This window comes from Ostrinia nubilalis, chromosome 1 (genome assembly GCF_963855985.1).
Source record: "Ostrinia nubilalis chromosome 1, ilOstNubi1.1, whole genome shotgun sequence".
Classification (NCBI taxonomy): Eukaryota; Metazoa; Arthropoda; class Insecta; order Lepidoptera; family Crambidae; genus Ostrinia; species Ostrinia nubilalis.
Window position 1 is genome coordinate 7,986,108 of NC_087088.1, and position 24,879 is coordinate 8,010,986.

At 35.3% G+C, this 24,879-nt stretch overlaps 2 long non-coding RNA genes across 2 annotated transcripts; one reads left to right on the top strand and one right to left on the bottom strand.

Moving 5' to 3' along the window:
- Positions 1-8,396: 8,396 nt before the first annotated feature.
- On the bottom strand, positions 8,397-9,718 carry LOC135075452 (uncharacterized). Its single transcript, XR_010258025.1, has 3 exons — positions 9,188-9,718; positions 8,864-9,002; positions 8,397-8,778 (listed from the first exon to the last, which is right to left on the bottom strand). It is a non-coding gene; the product is annotated as an uncharacterized LOC135075452 (long non-coding RNA).
- Positions 9,719-15,442: 5,724 nt separating this feature from the next.
- Positions 15,443-16,120, top strand: LOC135088560 (uncharacterized). Its single transcript, XR_010261058.1, has 3 exons — positions 15,443-15,481; positions 15,666-15,804; positions 15,890-16,120. It is a non-coding gene; the product is annotated as an uncharacterized LOC135088560 (long non-coding RNA).
- Positions 16,121-24,879: the final 8,759 nt, after the last annotated feature.

The window sequence follows — 24,879 nt, forward strand, 5'->3', positions numbered from 1 at the left end:
TGGCAAGGGACGTTGTTTGTGGGCAGATTCATTGTAATTTTTCCGTCGTAATGTGATGAAAACGAGCAGCTCTTGTGCTTGGAGCGGCCACCGTTATCTGAAGCCGCCGCTTAGTCCCTAATTTATGTAGGCGCTCTGCAACAACACTGGCATGGAAATTGTAAGGAGATTAGTTTGTACAAGAGATAATTTTGGCTCCGAAATTAAAAATTTGGCTCAGTTGACCGTGAACTCAAATATTTTCCGTATTAAGTACGTTCGATTATTGCCCTGGATATACTGGCAGGGTCGTGTAAATATGACTACCCAAAGCTAACTTTGTTACCTAAGTAACAACAATTTTATTTTATATAAAACTTTATCCCCACAAAAGTTGACTCATATGAATCGCAGTTATTATACAGCTGGTTTTATGATTAGATTTGAAAGCAAGAATTTTTAATTGCATTTTACAAGGTACAGGGTGATGAAGTTGTAAACTTCGGCCGGTTGGACTATCGGCAGTAAATTGAGCCGTTCTGTGGGCTGCCGCAAATTTATTCGACGGCTAACTTAATGTAAGTTCTACGTTTCGAAGTCATTCAGAACATTACGGTCCAAGTTTGGCCTGTAACGTCGCCACGACCTTATGTTCGGCGATAGACGATCTAGGTACTATATTAGTTGGACTTATTTAACTTAATGTCAACATCAACTACTGATATTGAAATAATGCTGTGTTATTATTTCACTGGGACCTTGTGAGACGTCCACCCACAAGGTGGACCGACGACATCATAAAGGTAGCAGGAAGGCGCTGGACGCATGTCTCTACCAACCAGGCAACATGGAAAGCATTGGGGGAGGCCTATGTTCAGCAGTGGACGTCCTATAACTGAGATGATGATGATGATAATGAATATTTTCACTTAGAAATTGAAAACCTCAGTTAGGATCTAACCCCTTAAATGACGCTAATTCATGTTCATAGCATAATCACCCAATAAAATTTTATGAGTTTATTATTTGAGTGTCAATTCAGGTGGACAGAATCCAATCCAATCCAATCTAATCCAATCGCTATAACAAAAGGCAAATATTTGTTTATTATAGTGACTGAAAATAAGCAGAAAGATAGAATACCGTGTCTTACCTATTTTCCCTTAATTTATCACGCCAAGATATCTACATCGTAATACGTCAATGATTTTACTAACGTTAGGCCCTCCCGAATGGCGGTAGCCTCGTCGTTGGGCGTACATTTATCTAAATCACGGTGTCGTATGCCCAGAGGATGGGTTTTTTCAAATAAGATTCGACACCCGACTGATTAGAAACCGGCCATTCACTTGCCAAATGAGATTGTAAAGTGTAAACACGCGTTCGTGAAACTTTACGCAGTTCTACAAACGCTATAATTCATTTAATGTTTACGCTCTCCCGACACGCAGATATGAAGGTAAGCAGTTTGAGCGGAGCTACCATTAAAACGTAAACAATTTCTTACCTGCCAAATTACTTTTCCGAGGAATTTCATTAAAATATTCTCATAAGACTTGTTTTACGGTTTCGGAATAGTGCAACTTTTATGATTTCACAGAGGTGCTGTTATTTTGATGCTTTTTAATATCATTAAGAAACGAAACGTCTTGTTTTCAAGATGGAATCAACACGGAGATGAAATAATAATGCATTAACTCACATTATTATTTCGATATTATGTCGATTCGATATCAAATAATCAAGGATGACACTGTCACCTAATTCGTAACAAAATATTGGATGCCTACACAGAAAACAGTATAGAGATAGGTTGGTGTAGGTTACGTAGCACAAAAATATCCTTATATTTGGAAAGGTGTTTCGTATTCATAGTCTGATATCTGGGGGCACGGCAGTGCCCCCACCAAGTCGAGCAAAAAAGCGGCACGGCCGTACCATCCTTTTCTCGAAGCAATTCAGGCCATTTTCGACCGCCTGTAACTTCGTTGTGGATAAAACTAGAAGGCTGAATTTTCATTAGCTATGCAGGCATTGTAAAGACACGGTATATTTAAAATTTCATTCAATTTGAACCAGTAGTTTAAGAATTATAACGGGTCAAAGTTACTTAATTTTGTCACTCACTGACTGACTCACCGATCATCAAAATTCTAAGGCACTTCTAGCAGACCTAGAAGCTTCAAATTTGGAATATAAGTAGTGTTTGGTGTATGAATCAAGGAAAAACTAAAATATTTGGGGGCACGGTAGTGCAACCGCCAAGTCGAGTAAAATTTTTCAATTTCGGTCCAGTTTTCTAGATACATAACTGCTGTCTACAAAATACAAAAAGAAATGAGATTTGGGGGCACGGTAGTGCAACCGCCAAGTCGAGTAAAATTTTTCAATTTCGGTCCAGTTTTCTAGATACATAACTGCTGTCTACAAAATACAAAAAGAAATGAGATCCCATCAAAAACAATACTTGTCAAAAAAACCAAGTCTCGCAACTCAGTTGTTCTACGGTAAAAAGTTGTGAGATCCATGTAATACCAAGTCCAGGCCAGGAAATCTTTAACGTTTTACATAACTATATTGACTTGGCCATCGCATGAAAACACGTGTAAATTGAATTATTTAGTGCGATGGCCAAGTCAATAATTTATGTAAAACGTTAAAGATTTCCTGGCCTGGACTTGGTATTACATGGATCTCACAACTTTTTACCGTAGAACAACTGAGTTGCGAGACTTGGTTTTTTTGACAAGTATTGTTTTTGATGGGATCAATTCCATCGGAACATGTCTCCTATATTGCTTTTGCGTCGCATCACCGGTGCACTGATGTTAGAGCTTTCACACGTAGCTTCCAAATATCCGTGTACCCTTAAATCGAAATATCTGAGGATCTGTATTATGTTTATCTTTAAACTATCTATGTAATATTAAGTACATGACGTGAGTTCAATACCTAAAAGATTTTCAAAGGCTACTTTGAAAACCATAATAGGTAGGCCTACATAGGTACGTAGTTGCGTAGAAAAATTATTATCATAAGATATGTTAGAAAATTAATTGCTCAATGTTATTTCAAGTTACAGACATAGACCATACCTACCTATCTACTTGATTATGTCGATTCTTTGCTCAATTTATTCAATTCTTGAATCTATGTTGAATAGGTATTCGTACTCATAGACATTTTTATGTCGTCATTTATTTTGGTGTTAAAAATATATTTTCAGTAGTACAAAACACAACATATGGCGGTTTTTAATTTAGCAGGGCCAAAATACGACATTGTTCACCGGACGAATGAAAGAGCTCGTGGACGAAAACGCTGGCGAATGGAAAAGAAAAACTATTTAGAAACTCCAATCCCGTATGTACGAGTAATGTATAAAGCTTTAGTTTTGTATTTAATATGTTACTTTCTATTATTTGCGGGTGCTTTATAACTCGTTCGTGTTTTTGGTAAACTATACTTATTATTGTAAAATTAAAAAACTTGGTTACTTGTACTGGATTTGAAAATGTTAACTGGCATAAAATATTTGTGGAATCCTTACACATCATTAAAAGTGAACGTTTCATGGTAACTTGAACCATCCCTCACGCCATGTTTTCCCATGGTAAAGGAAGCAATAGAACTCTCTTGTTTTTAATGAAAAGGCAGGGAAAAGATGTAGGTATGATATTATTTACACGTGAACAATAACAGTAAAATGAATGTACATATTTGTTTTCCATATTTTTGTAGGATTCTGAAAACTAGTAGTAAAAAAACGGTTAAGCTATTTATTTTAACTAAGGCGTAGAGTTAGGGCGTGTAGAGTTAGAAGCTTGGCTCTGCATGAGATCTCATAACTTTTTCAAAGTGCGAGCCATTTTGCATGAAAATGTTTTTGGCGGGATTAATTTAAACCAGAATAACTCACAACAACTCTTCACAAATTGGAGCTGCCTCAATTTATTTTATTTAAAATAGCATCTACAGGTAAAGTCGCTAGCAATCGGTAGTCATTTCAAACAACAAGGAATTACCTCAACAAAGCAAAACCTCAATAATAAATGGCTCTGATGCGTAATGATGCGGCTCATTACGTACCTCCATTAAGACGCGTTTGTAATCTAATTGATAAGCGGGCAATGCTAATTGACTCGCGCTCGCGAACAGAACAATTTGGGAACTCCTGCGACAGTGTAACGGTGGGGTAGTAGACTCCAGGGCATAGATAAAGTGACAGTTTTAATTCCGAAATCGCTTTGTTCAGGCGCTTTTTGTGTTACTTTGCTTCGTAAAACGATTTTAGATACTTTGTCTAAGGTTTTTGGCTAACATGACCTCTCCTTCATTTTGGTTTATAGTCTATTTAATCGACTTGACAATCTAGGTACAATAGAAAGTTACTGTCTCCACTATCATGACTACTGTCTTGGACAGTACTATTTAATACGTAAGTATGTACCTAACAAATTCATCCCATCAAAAACAATACTTGTCAAAAAAACCAAGTCTCGCAACTCAGTTGTTCTACGGTAAAAAGTTGTGAGATCCATGTAATACCAAGTCCAGGCCAGGAAATCTTTAACGTTTTACATAAATTATTGACTTGGCCATCGCACTAAATAATTCAATTTACACGTGTTTTCATGCGATGGCCAAGTCAATATATTTATGTAAAACGTTAAAGATTTCCTGGCCTGGACTTGGTATTACATGGATCTCACAACTTTTTACCGTAGAACAACTGAGTTGCGAGACTTGGTTTTTTTGACAAGTATTGTTTTTGATGGGATCTCATTTCTTTTTGTATTTTGTAGACAGCAGTTATGTATCTAGAAAACTGGACCGAAATTGAAAAATTTTACTCGACTTGGCGGTTGCACTACCGTGCCCCCAAATCTCATTTCTTTTTGTATTTTGTAGACAGCAGTTATGTATCTAGAAAACTGGACCGAAATTGAAAAATTTTACTCGACTTGGCGGTTGCACTACCGTGCCCCCAAATATTTTAGTTTTTCCTTGATTCATACACCAAACACTACTTATATTCCAAATTTGAAGCTTCTAGGTCTGCTAGAAGTGCCTTAGAATTTTGATGATCGGTGAGTCAGTCAGTGAGTGACAAAATTAAGTAACTTTGACCCGTTATAATTCTTAAACTACTGGTTCAAATTGAATGAAATTTTAAATATACCGTGTCTTTACAATGCCTGCATAGCTAATGAAAATTCAGCCTTCTAGTTTTATCCACAACGAAGTTACAGGCGGTCGAAAATGGCCTGAATTGCTTCGAGAAAAGGATGGTACGGCCGTGCCGCTTTTTTGCTCGACTTGGTGGGGGCACTGCCGTGCCCCCAGATAATTTTAGTTTTCTTAATTGATTTGAATGTGCTCCAGAGATGAGCACTCAAAAATTGATACAGCTACTTCAGTAGTAACACCTTTAAATGATCTCAGGATCATTTAAAGCTTTGGAAACCATCTCGGATCATATTTATTAGTTTACATAAATTGGAATGAAAATAAACTCTACTGTAACTACACCTATTGTAGTTACCTACGATTTATAATGCAAATTATCTTCAGCTGTTGCCGATTCCGTTGGCACGATCAAACCGAAACTCTAAGCCGCCCATGGAATAAATAATTCGATTCTACAGACGACAGCACCTCCAGCAAAACAAAGAATCTTATGTAGTTACAATAGTAGCTATTTTCCAACAATTTTTTAACCGACTTCAAAAAAGGAGGAGGTTATATGTTCGACTGTATGTATTTTTTTTTTTCTATGTATGTTCACCGATTACTCCGTCAATTGTGGACCGATTTTCAAAATTCTTTTTTTGTTCGATAGGGTACACTTCTGAGGTGGTCCCATTGTCACCAAGTCAGGATCTGATGATGGGATCCTAGGGAAATCAAGGGCAACCCTCAAATTTTATAGGCACGTATATCGTTTTTCAAACTTTTTCTTAAGTTATTCAAGTATTTGCTCCTGGAAATCATCATCTCATATTGATGAGCTGATGATAGAAGGTAAAACTCCTTAATGCTTAGGAGTTGGAGGATAATTCTTTTAATTTTATAGATAAGTATAGTTTCTAAAGTTATTCAAGTGTTTACATCAGATATTCATCATCTCATCATGATGAACTGGTCATGGTAGGTACAACTCCTTAATGCTTTGGAGTTGGAGGATAATTCTTTAAATATTATAAGTACAAAATTAGACCAACAGTTGTATTCTTTCATGTTTTTAAGGTGGGCTGACGGTTTAATGTCTTTTTAGGTTTCCTATATGGTAACCTGTATTTTGTAAGGAATATTATTTACACTAGACATGAAGAATATGGTGTCAATGTACTGCCTACCTTCAGTGGTAACATCAAGGTAATAATTAGTTAACTAAAAAGCAAGAAATAAGTAAAATTTTATTAAAAAAAATAAAACCGACTCCAAAAAACCTACACTAAAAAGTAGAAAAATAATTACTAATTTCCTACTTATTTATTAGGACGAATTAATATTTATGTAGGTATACCATGATTGATACTTTTGGAGTCGGTGCAGGTAAACTTTACATGTTTCATAATCTTGGCACCGACTCCAGAAGTATCAATCATGGTATACCTACATAAATATTAATTCGTCCTAATAAATAAGTAGGAAATTAGTAATTATTTTTCTACTTTTTAGTGTAGGTTTTTTGGAGTCGGTTTTTTTTTTAGTCTGATGTGCCGTTGTATGTACAACTTATCCCATAAATGAAGGTACAAAATGAGGACGTTGTTTTTGTAATCCAATAAGGCCGACCGAAAAAAGGTATCCGTGTTTGCAGTGACAAATGATAAATCCGGTTTAACGGAATTCGTTTTACAATTTTGAGGCTTTAATCAGTTACGTCTCTCTTGTTAAATGTACGAAAACATTTACGCAGATGTTTAGGTACCTACTTGAACGTTTGATTTCATAAAAGTCCATCTTTATCGAACACAAATAGCTTATAAAATTTACACTATAACAGTCGTAGTTAATAGTTAATTAAGTGCTTATTATGAATTTTGCATTTGATAACTAGCTAATTTTTTTTTCTTTTTACAGTTTCTCAACTTTATTTACAATAAACAGAATTTTTTTTTAAAACTAAGGCAAACTTAACTCTAAACAAAATAAAAATATAAACTTATTTTACTCAAAAATAAAAGTGTGTCCGTGAGGCAAAGAGGCGAGAATGCTGGCTGCAGTTCCTCGCTGAATGGCAATACTAAGCCTTTGTGCAAGGAAAGAGCCAGCATTTAGATTTTCCGAAATTTTAATTAATTTAGGGGAAATGGTCCGAAACAGTAATTTAGCATTCGGTCCCCAAGGTCCGAAGGTCTCGACACCAAAAGGCGCAAATATGTAGTCATTAGAAAGTGACTCATATTTGCGCCGTTTGGCTAACTCAGCCGACTCCGCTGCAGCCCCAGCTTTAGCAACTGATTCCCTGAGGTGGGAAGGGGCTAAAGTATCGACACATGTAGCGTCCCAAACTAAAGCCCATCCTCGTTCCCAGGGAACCAGAGTGAGACCATCAGGTCTCTTGCCATCATCACGGACCAATCCACGTGGTTCTAACGTGGAAGGAACGTTGATGCTGGCAAGGGCTCTCCTGTGCCTCTACCATGAGTTTACCTACCGAGCACCTCGCTATCGAGGACGTAAAAAAATGTATGGCAAATTGTACAGCGCCTCTAGCGGTTAGTAGCTGAACCACAGCAAAACTAAAAACACTACCATGAGTTCATCTCAAATCGTTAGGTAAAAAACCTATCTAAATGAATACGATAGCGACTAAAGTTTTTATTAAGTTTCATACAAATAACTTACCATGAGTTGCAATTTTCAAAGATGTCATCGAAAAATACCTTAGCTGTCACAGTAACGTAACTCACTGGCTTATTGACGTGTGAAAAGCAAAATAAAATTGTGGTTTTAGGTCATTTTAGGTATTTTCTTTATTAAATTATGTCGGAAAGAAGTTTATTACGATGGAACATGTTATCAGCATGTGGGCAGACCTCCCACTAGGTGGACCGACGATCTGGTGAAGGTCGCGGGAAGAACCTGGATGCGGGCACATTGTGGAGATCCTTGGGGGAGGGAGAGGATGCTGCGTTTCCCAGAGATATGCGAGGGAATTGTGTCGTGCGAAGATGTCTAGCTGTGCTGTGAAAATGTGTGCGGGTTTCCACCAAAGCTGTGCGAGGAAAATGTATCGTACCTACGAGGATGTGTAGCAGAGATTTGAAAATGCTCATTAGTGTTGTACAGCCTGAGCCTTTTCTACCAGAGATTTGCTGACCGAGGCGAGGTAAATGAAGCGATTCTATTGGTTCTTTACAAACACATCCTTCAGTATCCATCAAAATCCGTTCAGTAGTTTTTGCGTGAAAGAGTAACAAACATCCAGACATCCAAACTTTCGCATTTTTAATATTAAGTAGGATATTAGTAGGATATGTATTTAGGTTAATTATTATTACTGACGAGATTGCTACCATGTATGTTTAGTGACCATGAAAGATTAAAACAATATAATGTATTTAATTAATTATAATATCTTAAGTTTTACAATAATAAGGTAGGTAAATCCATCCAGTTACCCTAGGTCTTTATTATGGATTTAATTTACAAGTAGTTATTTACAAGCACTCTGCTCTAAATCCTTTGGCTTCAGGGAAGAACCTGGACCGCCACCAGTCCAGTGTTCCCTTGGCAGCTCTGTGTATGCGAGTTGCCTTCTTCTTGCTGTTTAAAGTCACTCCACACCTTAACAAATAAACATTACAAATAATAATGACGAAATAAGATAAAAGCAATCAAAATGAATAAAGTAGTAGGTATTTATACACACTTTTCTCAATTTCTCAGTAGTTTTCGTGTCGCCGGTGGCATCAGCATTTCACGTTCGCGTGTCCGTTAGTTCCACCCACCGTTGACTATTGTTGGCTCTTTCTTGGGGCCCTTCAGTGGGCATACTCAGATCGCCATATCTATAGAAAAACAACTTTATTGTATCTAGAAAATATAAATCTAGCACTCATATTACTGAATTTTAGCTAGGCACGTGGAAGTTATGCTGGAAAGATTGTATTTCTCCAAAAAAACCAGCTCAAAATTATTCGTTTAATTTCGAAATTCCTCCACTACATAGTATGTTTATTTTTACTTAACTTACCTTTCCATAAATTCTACAATCGGTTTAAACGGATAGGCGCAGGTTCTCATTTTCCTATCGTGGTTAAAATCCAATTTTTTGTGGAAAATTATTCATCAATAATCCTTCAACAAAACATGTTTTGTTATCTGTTGTCATGGCAACAGCTGCGTCAAAGTCGCAATGACAAGAAATAAACAATACAAATTTAAAATCATCATGTTAATTCAGCTTTAAGCACTGTTCTAGGACACTTAAATTTAGCAGTGTTATTTTTGACATTTTTGTTATTTCCTACTCTATCTTTTCTATATAGTTAGAAAGGAGCGGCATTCGTTCTTTCATTCATCCATTCATAGAGTGTGAAGTTGGATACGTTAACATGTTCACCAACATGACATCACAAAACCATCGAATTATCGCTGGCGAGTAAAGTATACGGTAATTGAACTCATGGTATGATTTTAATGCAAACTTCATCGATCCACGTTTAAACTCTATCGACTGTAGTATACGAATACAAGTTTTCGATGGCAACTCATGGTAGAGGCACTGATGGCGTCGTTAAGAGCAGCGTGTCGGGCGAGACGACCAGCACTTTGCTGGCAACATAGACCGTGGTGACCGAATTGGTCCACCTCTTTGCCACAGGGCCACGTGTGGGGTAAAACACCAGCTAATTGTTGTAATTTCTTTGATAATTTTCTGATTCCTCGGTTGTTAAATGTTCCTTAAGGCACCGGACCTTTCATTAATACGATTTCGTTAGTATTAGGTAACTATTGTTGTTTATCAAGATCGTGCCTCTACCATGAGTTGCCATCGAAAACTTGTATTCGTATACTACAGTCGATAGAGTTTAAACGTGGATCGATGAAGTTTGCATTAAAATCATACCATGAGTTCAATTACCGTATACTTTACTCGCCAGCGATAATTCGATGGTTTTGTGATGTTATGTTGGTGAACATGTTAACGTATCCAACTTCACACTCTATGAATGGATGAATGAAAGAACGAATGCCGCTCCTTTCTAACTATATAGAAAAGATAGAGTAGGAAATAACAAAAATGTCAAAAATAACACTGCAAAATTTAAGTGTCCTAGAACAGTGCTTAAAGCTGAATTAACATGATGATTTTAAATTTGTATTGTTTATTTCTTGTCATTGCGACTTTGACGCAGCTGTTGTTATGACAACAGATAACAAAACATGTTTTGTTGAAGGATTATTGATGAATAATTTTCCACAAAAAATTGGATTTTAACCACGATAGGAAAATGAGAACCTGCGCCTTGTTCGAGGAGTGTGCCTCTCCACACAACTCCTGGGAGGTTATTCAATCATAATAACGCCACTTCAATACTCACACACACTTTATTATTAAAATATTATCAAAATCTATTACATATTAAATATTAAAACATTTACAACTGAATCTATCGAACTTCAATAATACAATGATACAATGTCACATTTTCTTGCGTTTCTACACCTGTCATTATTTTCAAACTTTATTCTAATGCTGTTTACTTTTAAAATAAAACCTGCCAGCAACATGTCATCTCATGATAAAATTCTATATCCTAACATCCCCTCTGAATTTTATCTTTATATAATCATAACAACTACCTATCTACTCCTTAAAACCCAACTTAACTAACTTACCCAATACAACCATACAACAAATATACTTTTGAATTAATTAACCTAAATACCTTACATAACTAACTTAAAATTAAAATTTCAAGTTAACTCCCAAAAACCTTATATTCTAATAAACCTACATAATTCGTCACATCACAAATGTCCACTATGTATCACTCACTATACATTGTCTAAGTCTCAAAAACTTTGTTCTATCCAGTGGTTTAGTTAAAATATCAGCCAAATTGTCTTTAGTAGGACAATAATAAATTTCTAATAAATTTTTATCTAATTTCTCCTTAATAAAATGGTATTTCACATCAATGTGCTTGCTCCTCCTATTTAAGATTCCGTTTTTAATCAAAACTATTGCTGATTGATTATCAACAAACAATTGTGTTTTTGGTAACTCCCCTGTCAACTCATGAATCAAACTCTGAATGTAAAGCAGATCTTTTATACACTCGGCTGCAGATATATATTCAGCCTCAGTACTAGACAAAGCAGTTACTGACTGTTTGCGAGAACACCAGTGAATTGGACCACCACCATAAAACACTACAAAACCAGTCGTGCTTTTCCTAGTATCAGGATCACCTGCAAAGTCTGCATCACAATATGCTTTTAAACTTAGATCGCTACCACGAACATATTTTATACCACTGCTAACTGTATTTTTAATATATCTAAAAATGTTTTTAATATTTGCAAAATCATTCAAATTAGGATGTTCCTGATGTCTACTACAATAACCAACATGAAACGACAAATCTAATCTTGTTTTGTTCACTAAATACAACAACGAGCCGATTAATTGCCTATAACGATGCACATCATCATCACCACCTTTCCCCTCTTGATGTGTATCTATCAAAATATCTGGATGACTACTATCTTTTAAGCTTTTGTATTTAAATTTATCTAAAAGTTGATTTATATAACTTTCCTGAAAAATTTTTATAAAATTTTCTTCAATTAACACATCAAAACCTATAAACTTTTCAGTTTTATCAAATTTCCGCATTTCAAATTCCGTTTCTAATTGATTTATTATTTTATTTAAACATATCTCATCCTTACCAATTAAAATACCATCATCTACGTAAATTGCTAAGTATATATTTTTATTTTTATTATGAAACACACATGGATCTAATTTCATTTGTATCAATCCCAATTTCTTCAAAAATTCCGTCAATCTCTTATTCCACATAAGTGGCGCTTGCTTCAACCCGTACAAACTTTTCTTTAATTTACACACCTTATTTTCTTTGTCCTTTATGTTGTATCCTAAGGGTATCTCCATAAAAATATCTTCATTTAATTCCCCATATAAAAATGCTGTTTTCACGTCGAACTGCTTTATTTTAAACCCTTGTTGAGCTGCAATAGCCAACAACAATCTAACACTTGTTGTGTTTACCACTGGACTATATGTTTCTTTATAGTCAATGTTATACTTTTGTAAAAAACCTCTTGCCACTAATCTAGCCTTATATCTTCCACCAGGCTTTATTGTAAAAATCCATTTACTTGATATTATTTTTCTATTTCCTGCTTCCTGCCTTTCTACAATTTCCCATGTTTTATTCTTCTCTAAAGATTCTTTTTCTTCATCAATTGCTTTCTTCCATAAATCTTTATCAACACTACTCAAAACTTCCGTAAAAGTTAAAAACGAACTCTCTAAATCATAATCCATTAGCCTAGAAGGTAATCTTCTCTCTCTATTTGGTAAAATCCTTAAACCATCACTGTCTTCAACAGCTGAATCTTCTCTAACCTCCCCTCTCAAATTTATATTTTCTTCAATACAATCTTCAATATTCTCAGTATTTCCACCATCAACTTCAACATCTTCAACTCTATCTTCAAAAACATCAGTAACTCTTTCTTCATAAACACCATTATCTTCAACACCATTTCTAATATCTTCATTACCAACACCACCGCTTATAACTTCATCACAAGTATCACCATTAATATCACTATTAATATCACCATTAATAACTTCATCACTAATATCAACACTAATTTCTTTAAATAAATTATTTAAATCACTTAGTCTCACTTCCCTATAATACGTTTTTAAAAACTCACTAACATCACTCTTACTATTATTAAACGTTACATCTCTTGAATAATAGATTTTAAAATGTAAAGGATCCCATATTTTATATCCGTTATTAGTATAACCTACTAAAAGCCCTTTACTGCTTCTTGAGTCAAGTTTATTTAACTGAAAATTATTTTTAAAGTATGTTAATGATCCGAAAATATTTAAGTGTTTTAAATTTGGTATTCTATTAAACCACATCTCCGCCGGTGTTTTAATGTTTACTGTGTTTGAACATCTGTTTAATAAATAAGCAGAAGTTAAAACCGCTTCACCCCATAGTTCATGTGGTAGCTGCATATCAAAGAGTAAAGCTCTTGTTCGTTCCATTAAGGACCTATTTAACCGTTCAGCTTTACCATTCAGTTGAGGAGTATGCGGAATTGTATAATCAATATTAATACCTTTGGAAATACAATAAGTTTTAAATTGGTTACTGGTGTATTCTCCACCATTATCACATCTGAATGTTTTAACTGTTGTGTTAAAATGATTTTCCGCCAAATTGATAAAGTTTAAAATTTTAGAAAAAGCTTCGCTCTTGTTTTTAAGAAGAAATACTTTAACAAAATGTGTATAATCATCTAAAAATGTAATAAAATATTTGTAGCCATCCCATGTTTCTTTTCCAATAGGACCACAAATATCACTGTGAATAATTTCTAAAGGTTTAGTAGCTCTATATCTAACAGTTTTAAAAGGTTTTCTACAAAGCTTGGATTGTATGCAGACTTCGCAGATGTCTACATCATCTACTAAGTTTCTATCTATACCTAAAACAAGGTCTTTAGTCTTGTTTATAGGTACATGACCTAAGGCACGATGCCAGAAGCCTTTAATAAGGAATGTTTTGTCTGACCTCGAATGCACGACTGACTTTGACATGTCCATTGGCAGTTTCACATAATAAAGGCCATCCTCTCTGCGAACTCCTGTCTGCTTACACTCAGAGTTCTGATCCATGATTTGGCATTTATTTCTGTAAAATTTAACAATATAATTATCATCAGCTAATTTAGACACAGATAATAAATTCTTTTTAAGTTGGGGTGCACACAAAACATTCTTAAAATTAATATTGTCTGTATAAATATTTCCCATGGTGTTAACTGGATGTATGTTTCCATCAGCAGTCATAATTCTATAATTTATGTCTTCTTTGTCATTCAGATAATTTTCAGACGTAACAATATGACTACTGGTTCCTGAATCCAGGATGAAGTCCACAGTTGTTTTTAAAGGAATAAAATTACTCACATGCTGATGTTGCTGTAGACAGAATTTCGTGAAATGAGAATTATGCTTGCAGTACATACAGTTCGTTTGTTGACTGCACTCCGTATGTTTGTGTCCGAACTTCAGACATCTGAAGCATTGCAGGTTATTATTTTTCCATCCACGATTTGCATTCATATTCTGCCGACAATACTTGGCAATGTGTCCTTTCTTGCCACATTGAAAACAACTCTTGACTAAAAATGCGTTGTCATTTGTTTCTATTGCTGACGTAGACGGCGTCATTTCGGGTTTTTCCAAATTTTTATTTTTATTTTCTTTTCGCATAGTAAGTTCTAGATTTATTCTTGATAGTAGATTTATTAGTGATTTTTCCGAAGTTTGGGTTGACTCCCACGCAGTTCTAAAAAAGGCAAATTCTTCTGGTAAGCTTGATAAAATTTTAATCATGATTTGTTTTTCGTCTATGCTGTAACCCAAATTTCTTAATTTTATTGCTTGATTTTCAATTTCTGCTATGTCAATCATCAAATCCGAATTTGAAAATTTGAATTTGTAAAATTGTTCCAAAAGTTGACAAATCTGTGTATCTTTATGTCCTAGAAATAATGTATCAAATTTTTGTAAAATTTCTTTTGTTGTATTGCAATTCAATGCATATACAACAAATTTATCACATAATGAGCTTATTATAATGTATCTTGCTTTTGCATCTTTTCTATTAAAATCCTTTTTGCTCTCAGCATTATCTTCCAAAACACAATCTATATCTTTCGCTGTCAATAACAATATCAATTTCTTCTTCCAGTTTGTATAGTCTTCTCCTTTTGATAACGTTGATAATTTAAAATTTTCTTCCGACATATTGTTGTTTTAAAATTTTCCAAAAACAAAATCAGGATAGATCTTTCACTTTCATTCTTCTTATTCAAGAGATAATTCTTACAGCCCTCTGGGTTCGTACGCTGGGCCCATAACCTGTTCGAGGAGTGTGCCTCTCCACACAACTCCTGGGAGGTTATTCAATCATAATAACGCCACTTCAATACTCACACACACTTTATTATTAAAATATTATCAAAATCTATTACATATTAAATATTAAAACATTTACAACTGAATCTATCGAACTTCAATAATACAATGATACAATGTCACATTTTCTTGCTTTTCTACACCTGTCATTATTTTCAAACTTTATTCTAATGCTGTTTACTTTTAAAATAAAACCTGCCAGCAACATGTCATCTCATGATAAAATTCTATATCCTAACACGCCTATCCGTTTAAACCGATTGTAGAATTTATGGAAAGGTAAGTTAAGTAAAAATAAACATACTATGTAGTGGAGGAATTTCGAAATTAAACGAATAATTTTGAGCTGGTTTTTTTGGAGAAATACAACCTTTCCAGCATAACTTCCACGTGCCTAGCTAAAATTCAGTAATATGAGTGCTAGATTATATTTTCTAGATACAATAAAGTTGTTTTTCTATAGATATGGCGATCTGAGTAAGCCCACTGAAGGGCCCCAAGAAAGAGCCAACAATAGTCAACGGTGGGTGGAACTAACGGACACGCGAACGTGAAATGCTAATGCCACCGGCGACACGAAAACTACTGAGAAATTGAGAAAAGTGTGTATAAATACCTACTACTTTATTCATTTTGATTGCTTTTATCTTATTTCGTCATTATTGTTTGTAATGTTTATTTGTTAAGGTGTGGAGTGACTTTAAACATCAAGAAGAAGGCAACTCGCATACACAGAGCTGCCAAGGGAACACTGGACTGGTGGCGGTCCAGGTTCTTCCCTGAAGCCAAAGGATTTAGAGCAGAGTGCTTGTAAATAACTACTTGTAAATTAAATCCATAATAAAGACCTAGGGTAACTGGATGGATATACCTACCTTATTATTGTAAAACTTAAGATATTATAATTAATTAAATACATTATATTGTTTTAATCTTTCATGGTCACTAAACATACATGGTAGCAATCAGGTCAGTAATAATAATTAAGTAAATACATATCCTACTAATATCCTACTTAATATTAAAAATGCGAAAGTTTGGATGTCTGGATGTTTGTTACTCTTTCACGCAAAAACTACTGAACGGATTTTGATGAAACTTTACAGTATTATTGTTTATAACCCAGTATACCTAGGCTATAATTATGACGATCTGTGACAAACTAAATTTCACGCGGACGAAGCCGCGGGCAAAAGCTAGTTGAAAATAAAATGATTAATTTTTATTGACTATTTATTTCACAAAACCTAATAGGTACATAATACACAGACTGATTAAAAACAAAAGTTAATTTCAACTTCAGGAAATCTTGAACGTTTTACATAAATTATTGACTTGGCCATCGCACTAAATAATTCAATTTACACGTGTTTTCATGCGATGGCCAAGTCAATATATTTATGTAAAACGTTAAAGATTTCCTGGCCTGGACTTGGTAATTACATGGATCTCACAACTTTTTACCGTAGAACAACTGAGTTGCGAGACTTGGTTTTTTTGACAAGTATTGTTTTTGATGGGATCTCATTTCTTTTTGTATTTTGTAGACAGCAGTTATGTATCTAGAAAACTGGACCGAAATTGAAAAATTTTACTCGACTTGGCGGTTGCACTACCGTGCCCCCAAATCTCATTTCTTTTTGTATTTTGTAGACAGCAGTTATGTATCTAGAAAACTGGACCGAAATTGAAAAATTTTACTCGACTTGGCGGTTGCACTACCGTGCCCCCAAATATTTTAGTTTTTCCTTGATTCATACACCAAACACTACTTATATTCCAAATTTGAAGCTTCTAGGTCTGCTAGAAGTGCCTTAGAATTTTGATGATCGGTGAGTCAGTCAGTGAGTGACAAAATTAAGTAACTTTGACCCGTTATAATTCTTAAACTACTGGTTCAAATTGAATGAAATTTTAAATATACCGTGTCTTTACAATGCCTGCATAGCTAATGAAAATTCAGCCTTCTAGTTTTATCCACAACGAAGTTACAGGCGGTCGAAAATGGCCTGAATTGCTTCGAGAAAAGGATGGTACGGCCGTGCCGCTTTTTTGCTCGACTTGGTGGGGGCACTGCCGTGCCCCCAGATACATTAAAGATACTGAGTAATGGCTGAACGGTGTGTGGAGGACGAATGGAGGGATAAATGACTCAATGACGGCTGACCAGTTTGCATGGAAAGGAAAACAGGCCATTTAGATGAATTGGAACTGAAAGAATTGTAGGATATGGCATCTTGTCTAAGATATTCGAAATATCACACGTCACACCCATCTCACCCCATTACCATAAGCTTGACATACCGCTATTTTCTCCAGATTAGCTAATACGCGTGTTAGGAGTGATTTCACTTCAATAATCCAATGGTCGTTGGGAATTGGGATCGAACTACAGACCCTAGAATTGGCGGTCCGACATTGACACCTTTGTACTATTGTCGTATTTGTCTGCCTACCTAGCGTATACAGGGTGTCCCAGAATGGGTGAATCAAACTTATAGGGGAGGTGGCTCTACTAATGTACTATCCCTAAAAAATATGAAAAAAAAAATTGAGTTCGGAATTTCTTTTAAATAGGTAATGTGCTCTAAACTCGAAATCTAGTCATTATTTTAAAAGTTTGTTTACAGATAAACGAAGCGATCATGTACAATTAATATTAATAAGAAAAAAGTACAAATAAACTCCAAACGCAGCAATATTATAGCCAGATACTTAGGCAAAGCTGATTTATTTTCACGTTTTAAAAAAAAATTGTGTCCTTATGTGCTTTATTTTTTTTCCATATTTTTTAGGGATAGTACATTAGTAGAGCTACCTCCCCTATCAGTTTGATTCACCCATTCCGGGACACCCTCTATGTTTCTATATCCTAAATTCCTATTTAGTTAGAAGATTACTCGTGCTTAGAAACTGGTTGACTAATTCTATAGAAGTCTGTTGTTAATATGATATTAATACGTTGCTCTCGAGGTAGAGTATTAACTTTTGTACTAATTTATTTGTCTTAAGTTCTGTTTTGAAACTATTTGCCATACTTAAGTAGAACATACATGGAAGTAAGTAATTAAACTTCTATCTGTTATCAAAGTACCTATTTGCTTGTATAAATACTTCTCGTGCCCTTTTTGATTGGGTATTAGGGTATTAGCCTGGCCCAGGTAGTCGCAAACTAACTTCGATCTCGATTAGATATGCGGGTGGGACCATTGTTCCATCTAAATCATCTCTCTATACCTCTAGCTAGACAATCAGAATCGGTAAGATGCTATGAATGGCAATATCGACTTGAATTTGAAGTAGGTAATTTGCTAAATTAGTCTATTTATAACTCGTCTTCTTACTTATACTCTAGTATTTTGGTTATGAGAGTTCAATTTAATTGCTTATCAATTACTACTAAATACTAGGGACGTAAGTTTATCATGTTTGATGGATTAAGTACATCTAGTAGGCGCATCTTCTATACATAAACGGTATTGTTATAAAAATGAAATAAATAAGTTTGAATATGTCCATTTAGTCTCTTACATAATTTATACAGATTTTTAGATTTTTACGTTTATAAAGACTGGATATAGCCAGTTTTTTTTTTATAAATATAGAGAACGTCCTATTTCTGCAATGCAAATTACTGCAAAATACATGAGCTTGTATCTTTATTTTATCCGGACACCTTAGCAACCATTAATAAGGCAAATAATAAAACGCAAATATGTCGATGTTTCCTCAATCTCTGTGAAAATAGGCGGAATTCTTCGTACTAATATGCCGAAATTCTTAAATTCAGGAGTGTTCGGATCAAGTCTAGAGTATTGGAATGTAATTTAAGCAGTACAAGAGGCCGTCTTTATTATCTACTACTTCACGTTTATTGTTTTTTCACTGCTCATACGAATCAGTACGTACCTACAGTACATGGCTCTTGGCGTGATGAGAGATATTACTAACACTTCGAAATAACTTACTTATTGTGAAGCCAATTTGCTGAAATGTGTAAATGTGTTTCTCTTAAATTATTCAAAATATCTAGCTGTGTTATTTGAGCAATGTAATAGATAAAGTCAATTTAAGCATTTAGAGTGGAAGGAAAAAAACATGCATTTAGGGCTGGGTAAAGAACATTATCTTTTTGTCCCATGGGGCTTACCGTTCGTAATTGAGTTTTATTTGAATGTTTGTGGCTTAGAATCCTTTGTAACACTGTGTCTATTTTACCTTGGCAGGGTCCTGATGAGCCCCTGTGACGTAGACCGACGCTCTCCGTCCAAGCAATGTTCGGCTGACGATGGAACTGCTCCTGCGACCAGACATGCGATCCTGCGGTACTGGCAGCATCTTGATTTCTTTCTTTTTCACTTCACTCACAATAACACTGCCACTGTACACACTAACACTAAACTTCACTTAAGTCTTTAGACACTTTCACTTGTTTATTTATAACACTTATCTTATTTTTTCACTCTATTTGCTATATAGCAGTAAATTAGATTTTGAGTATTTTTAAACTTATAGGCACATAGTTTTAAACTGGTGTTCTTTGGTATGTTATGACTAGAATAACTTAAAGCTTATTCACTTAAACTAAAGTTCCATGTTCTTGGATGAAATCTGAAACAAGAAGAAAACGATTTAATTATATGAAAGATTAAGCTACGGAATCGCCTGCGTTAAACGCACAATAAATAAGCCTTTTTGTATGAAATACGCATATTTCTTTCAAGTAAAAGTTTCTGAAAGGCCGAATACGGTATCGGAATGATGAGGGTTATGATTCGAGAACGCCTTTTCCGCGTCCGCCAATCAACGCAAAAATGATATGGGTACTGTTTGGGATTTCGTCTTTTTGTAACTATCAGCTACTATCCAGTAAGATATGCTAAGTTAGCAGGATGTTTGCGTATCAAAGCATTTTTGCACATTTTATTATTTTACAATAAAATTCCTATGTAACTCCATGTTACTATTTCTTAGTTACCTATATTTTAGTTTTTCGTAGTGTTACAAAAAGTAAAGTTTATGTCTACTCCACTCCTTTTCTAAAGTTACGCGCATTTGAACTATTTACAAGATCAAGATACTTAAGCATTCCTATACAAAACGTGACAGTACAGTAGACAGACAGTAGTATCGAAAAAAGTAATTCATACAAATTACTTCAAAAATCTAATAATGTGACTTGAGACGTTGGGTTTTCCGTTTCAAATTGAGATAGCTGTATTTGATATTCCTTTGTTGCTCCTTGTTAAGAGTTCCTGTCTTCATTAATTAGCGTTCATTAATTTTATCCCTAGGCCTGATTGCTATTAGGTTTCTTACATGACACTCCAATCTTTTACGATACTTTATAATATGAGTCTTTTTGTAGCGTGAAATTGTTTGGCATACCTGAATTGGCATTGAACTATTAGTCTAATACGTTAGTATAAAAGATTGCCAATAATATCACCCATACAAAACATTTCTTAATACATACAATTTCGGTCTCTGATAGTAACCAAAATATTTTGCAGGCTTGGTACGGTACCCATGAGAGTTCCCACTCAATGTTATGTGGGGATGGGTAAGCGATGTCCAAAACAGCAATTTATTGTAGTGCTGACCCAGTTTGATCCTTAGTACTTGAGAAATAAGAGCCAACAGGAAAATGCATACACACAACGTCTACAAGTCTCCCGGGACCTATGGCTTCAGTCTGCAGATGTCACGGATCGTACCTCCAAATCTAAACATGCTTATATGTACAGTCGACATCACATCAGACTGTTCATCTTTGTTGCAAAATAACACCTATAGCATCTAGATAAGATGCCACAACGTTAAATTCGACGTACTGTCGTTGTGCCTTATAATATTTTTTTCATACCTTAAGAAACAGATCGGTGAAAATTTTGAGTAGGTACCTACATCTTTGGATATTTTAATAATCGGATTATAAGCTTCTCTGTGAAGAGTTTATAAAAATAGGACGGATAAGGCGGAATTTAAGTATAAGATTAGACTGACTTATAATAAATCGTTAAAACCATTCTTCAAACACTGTGCAAATCGCGTGAGCTGCTTAAACTGACGCCGGCCGAAAATCCACTAAATTAGAAAGACTGTCTTCGGCCGAAAGAAAATGAATGCGCCTTTCAGCGTCCGAACGGATGTACTTGACATGAAGGTTTTTCGGCTAGGATTTGTGCGATGGTTGAAAGCTTCCGTACAGCTCGTTTGTTAAGGGTTTCGGTAAATGCGATCCCCGACGGTCGGCTTTGCGCCTCGGGCGAGATGGAGCACCATATGTTTATCTATTCAGACCCGCATTTACGTAGATGACATTATATTACTACTGAAAATGACGTCTTTTGAGTCGTGGCAGATAACTGCCATTGAAGTAGTCGATAAAGGTTTGTCGATAATATTTTGTCCAAGTGTTTTCACTTATTACTCCAAGCAAAGTACCTACAAGAGTTTTGTACGCTAATGATGATGAGTGCTTGTGAAAATGAGTATTTTGGCAATTTCCTGGCTCTACATTTTGTTGTGAATGTTAATGAAATTGCATCGCTTAGTGTGATTACTGTAAAAGAAGGTTACGTGAGAGTAGAATATTTCAGGCTTTATTAAAACTAATAAGAAAGTTTTTGACCAGGAAATGTAGACAGTGACAGTTTATTACTTTCATAATCCAAATTGAGGGTACAACTTCGGAAAACATTTTCTTTGTAAGATTCAATATTCTGCAATGCCGCTGTAATATTTGTTAAAAAGTTTGGAGACTTAGAGCCACAGCACACATGCTACTTTTAGCATCAGGGACTAGCGATTTAGTCACTTTTTAAAAACGCGGCGATTGAGTCGCTTTTCGGAAGCTCGATGTAGCGATAGTAGTCGTTAAAACGCATGATTCTAAGGCAAAGAACTCATGGCGCGATTTTCACAACCGCCGCGGGCGGGGGTGAAAATCGCGCCGTGAGTTCTTAGCCTAATACCGCGTCCGAAGTTCCGAACGCATGACGTCGCGAAATTGCGATGCTGCATTGATAGAGTCGCTAAAACGCGTAATCTTGATACCGCGTCTGAACGCATGAAGTCGCAAAATCGCGGTGCTGCATCGATACAGTCGCAAAAGTAGCATGTCTACTGTGGCCCTTATCAAAGACGTTCGCGTATTCAAAGCACAAGCGTAGCCAGGGCTGATCTTGCAGCGACAGTGCGCCAGATAGAGGCTCATTACACGCCTGCGACGTGACGGCCTTATCTTGACGACTTCGCGTTTTCCGAACACGTGTACAACAGCCAAACAAGTCGGTGATATTATTTTTAGAAGTAAAGTAAAATTTGTTTGCACGGTCACCAAATTATAGCACTACATTAACGTTTGATTTGTCTTGTCTCTTCAAGAAGAGACATTTTCTATTAATAAGAATAAGATTTTTTTTTTTATAATGTTCATAACATGTCAAATTCCACAGTCCCGAATGTCATTTCGACGATTCTTATACCCTAACCCCTTATTAATAAAAGTTACACCCTAGTTGAATTGGGTGGCTTAAATTGTCATTTAGTATGGATTAATTTTAATCCAAAGTTCATCCTAGGTGTATCTTTTTATTAATAAGGGGGGTAAGTACCTATATTGATTGCTGACTACGATAATGCCAACATTAATTAATTTAAAAACATGTGTTTATAGCAGTTTGGATGGCTTTAAGTGAATTTTAATCGGTCCAATTTTACACAGAGGAGCTTCAATACTTAGTTCTTAGTCAAACGTAAGGTTTTGATGATTTATGAAGTTGTTAAAATTCTGTCTGAGGCTGCGTATTCAAGCAACGGCTGCGTAGTCTGCAGCGCGTTGATAAATGTTTACAATTTGTCATGAATGCTGCGGTATATAGGTTAAGATTTAAAATGTTAAGGCTTAATAGACTTCTAAAATTTTTATACCAGTAAAGATTTGGGACTTCTGCTGACTAATATTTTTTTTTGCAATTTTAAAACCTCTTAAGTACATTGCACAGTACCAATTCCGCTTCTCAACCTATTTAAATAGGTTTCAGTATAGTTCAGTACATAAATAGCTATTTATTTATTATGTACAATCGTGTGATCTTAGTACCAATAAAACACAAAGGACCTCAACTTAATTGGGTATAATAGAAGGGTTCTAGCGGCAAATTGATCAACGGGCTGAGGATGATAGAATTAAAAGTAAAGCGAGCTTTGAAATAAGATTTAGTAGAAATTAGGCCCACGGAATAACGATGACAAAACATTTAACATAAATTCTTAAAATATCTCAACTCAACACAAAACAGATGGTGGATGACTTGTTATCAAATGCAGATTGAAAATGAGCAAAAGATATGAAGCTATAAACTATAATCATATAACTTTTATAACTACGAGTAAAACAAGTGTTATGAACGCAATATGTGCAAATGCTCTGATAATAAATCAGAAATCGTTCCCTATTATTGCTCATAACTTATGTGATTAGATGGCAAAAGGAAAACTTACTTACAAAGGGAAAACTTTGTTTTGAGGCTCCTTAATACACGTAGATTAAAAGCAAGTTATATGCGATGTTCTACGTTGATATTGGAGTCGAGTATCAACACGATATCCCAAAATATTGCTCCATAACTCGATCAACTTTAAACCTAACGTATCGTAAAGTGAAACTTGAAAAATCTGATGTCATAAACGCTGTGGAATTTCATCTCAAACGCGGTCCTCTGAAGTGGGTCAAACAATAACATCTCCTGGGTATTCTCAGGCACACAAGGCAGACGGATAATATACTTAATCTTATTGAGTTTATTGTGTTATTCTCTATGTTATCTGTTTTATGGCCGCCCGTAGAGTTTGTACAATTTATATTGCAATAGCCTACAGTCATCGCCTCAAGGTACGCATAGAACAGCACGTGACTTGAAAATATTCCAAATGACAAGGAAATCTCTTGTTAATGAAAGCCCTTGGGCACGAAAGAACTATGTAGCTTTGTTCATACAATTTTGGTCCTTATTTGGTTTCAGACAGAGATTTTGCAAAGGCGCCAGATTGCACAGCTTTGCCAACTAATGTTTTCTATTTTCCCGTCGATTCAAGTTCTATTCGGATTTTGAACAGTGCCCGGAAAGTTTAGCTAGAGTTGTGGTTGAGAAAATTTATTTTAGTAGGTTACTTTATCATAAGTTATGTGGTTGGATTTCCTCTATTAGATAAGTAGGTAAATGGATAAATCAACATTGTAAAATATATAGTTGAATGATGATCGTCAGTTTTTTAGGGAAAATATATCTGTAACTAAAACAATCAAGCAACACCATTTCCTTCACTGGTTATCAATGTCACGGATCGTTATGTTTTGCATCTACTTTTTAATGAGATGTGTTCAGGCGCTTAAACTTGTAAAATAAACGTCCCCACCCCATAAACTAACCGACCTATATTAGCAATTCCTCATACAACTTGTACTTGTCCCAATACCCCTAATGTTAGCCCACGCGCATCCCAGAGCGCGGTGCGCATATCAACAAACTTTGACGCCACTATTATTCGTGAATGCGAGCTCTTTAGCATATTTAACCTATTATGAGGTTAATGGGCAATGATGGCGCTACCGTTCGCGCTCGCGGGTCGGTTCGGGGCTTAATTTTCCGCCAGTTCTTAGTTAACGAGAC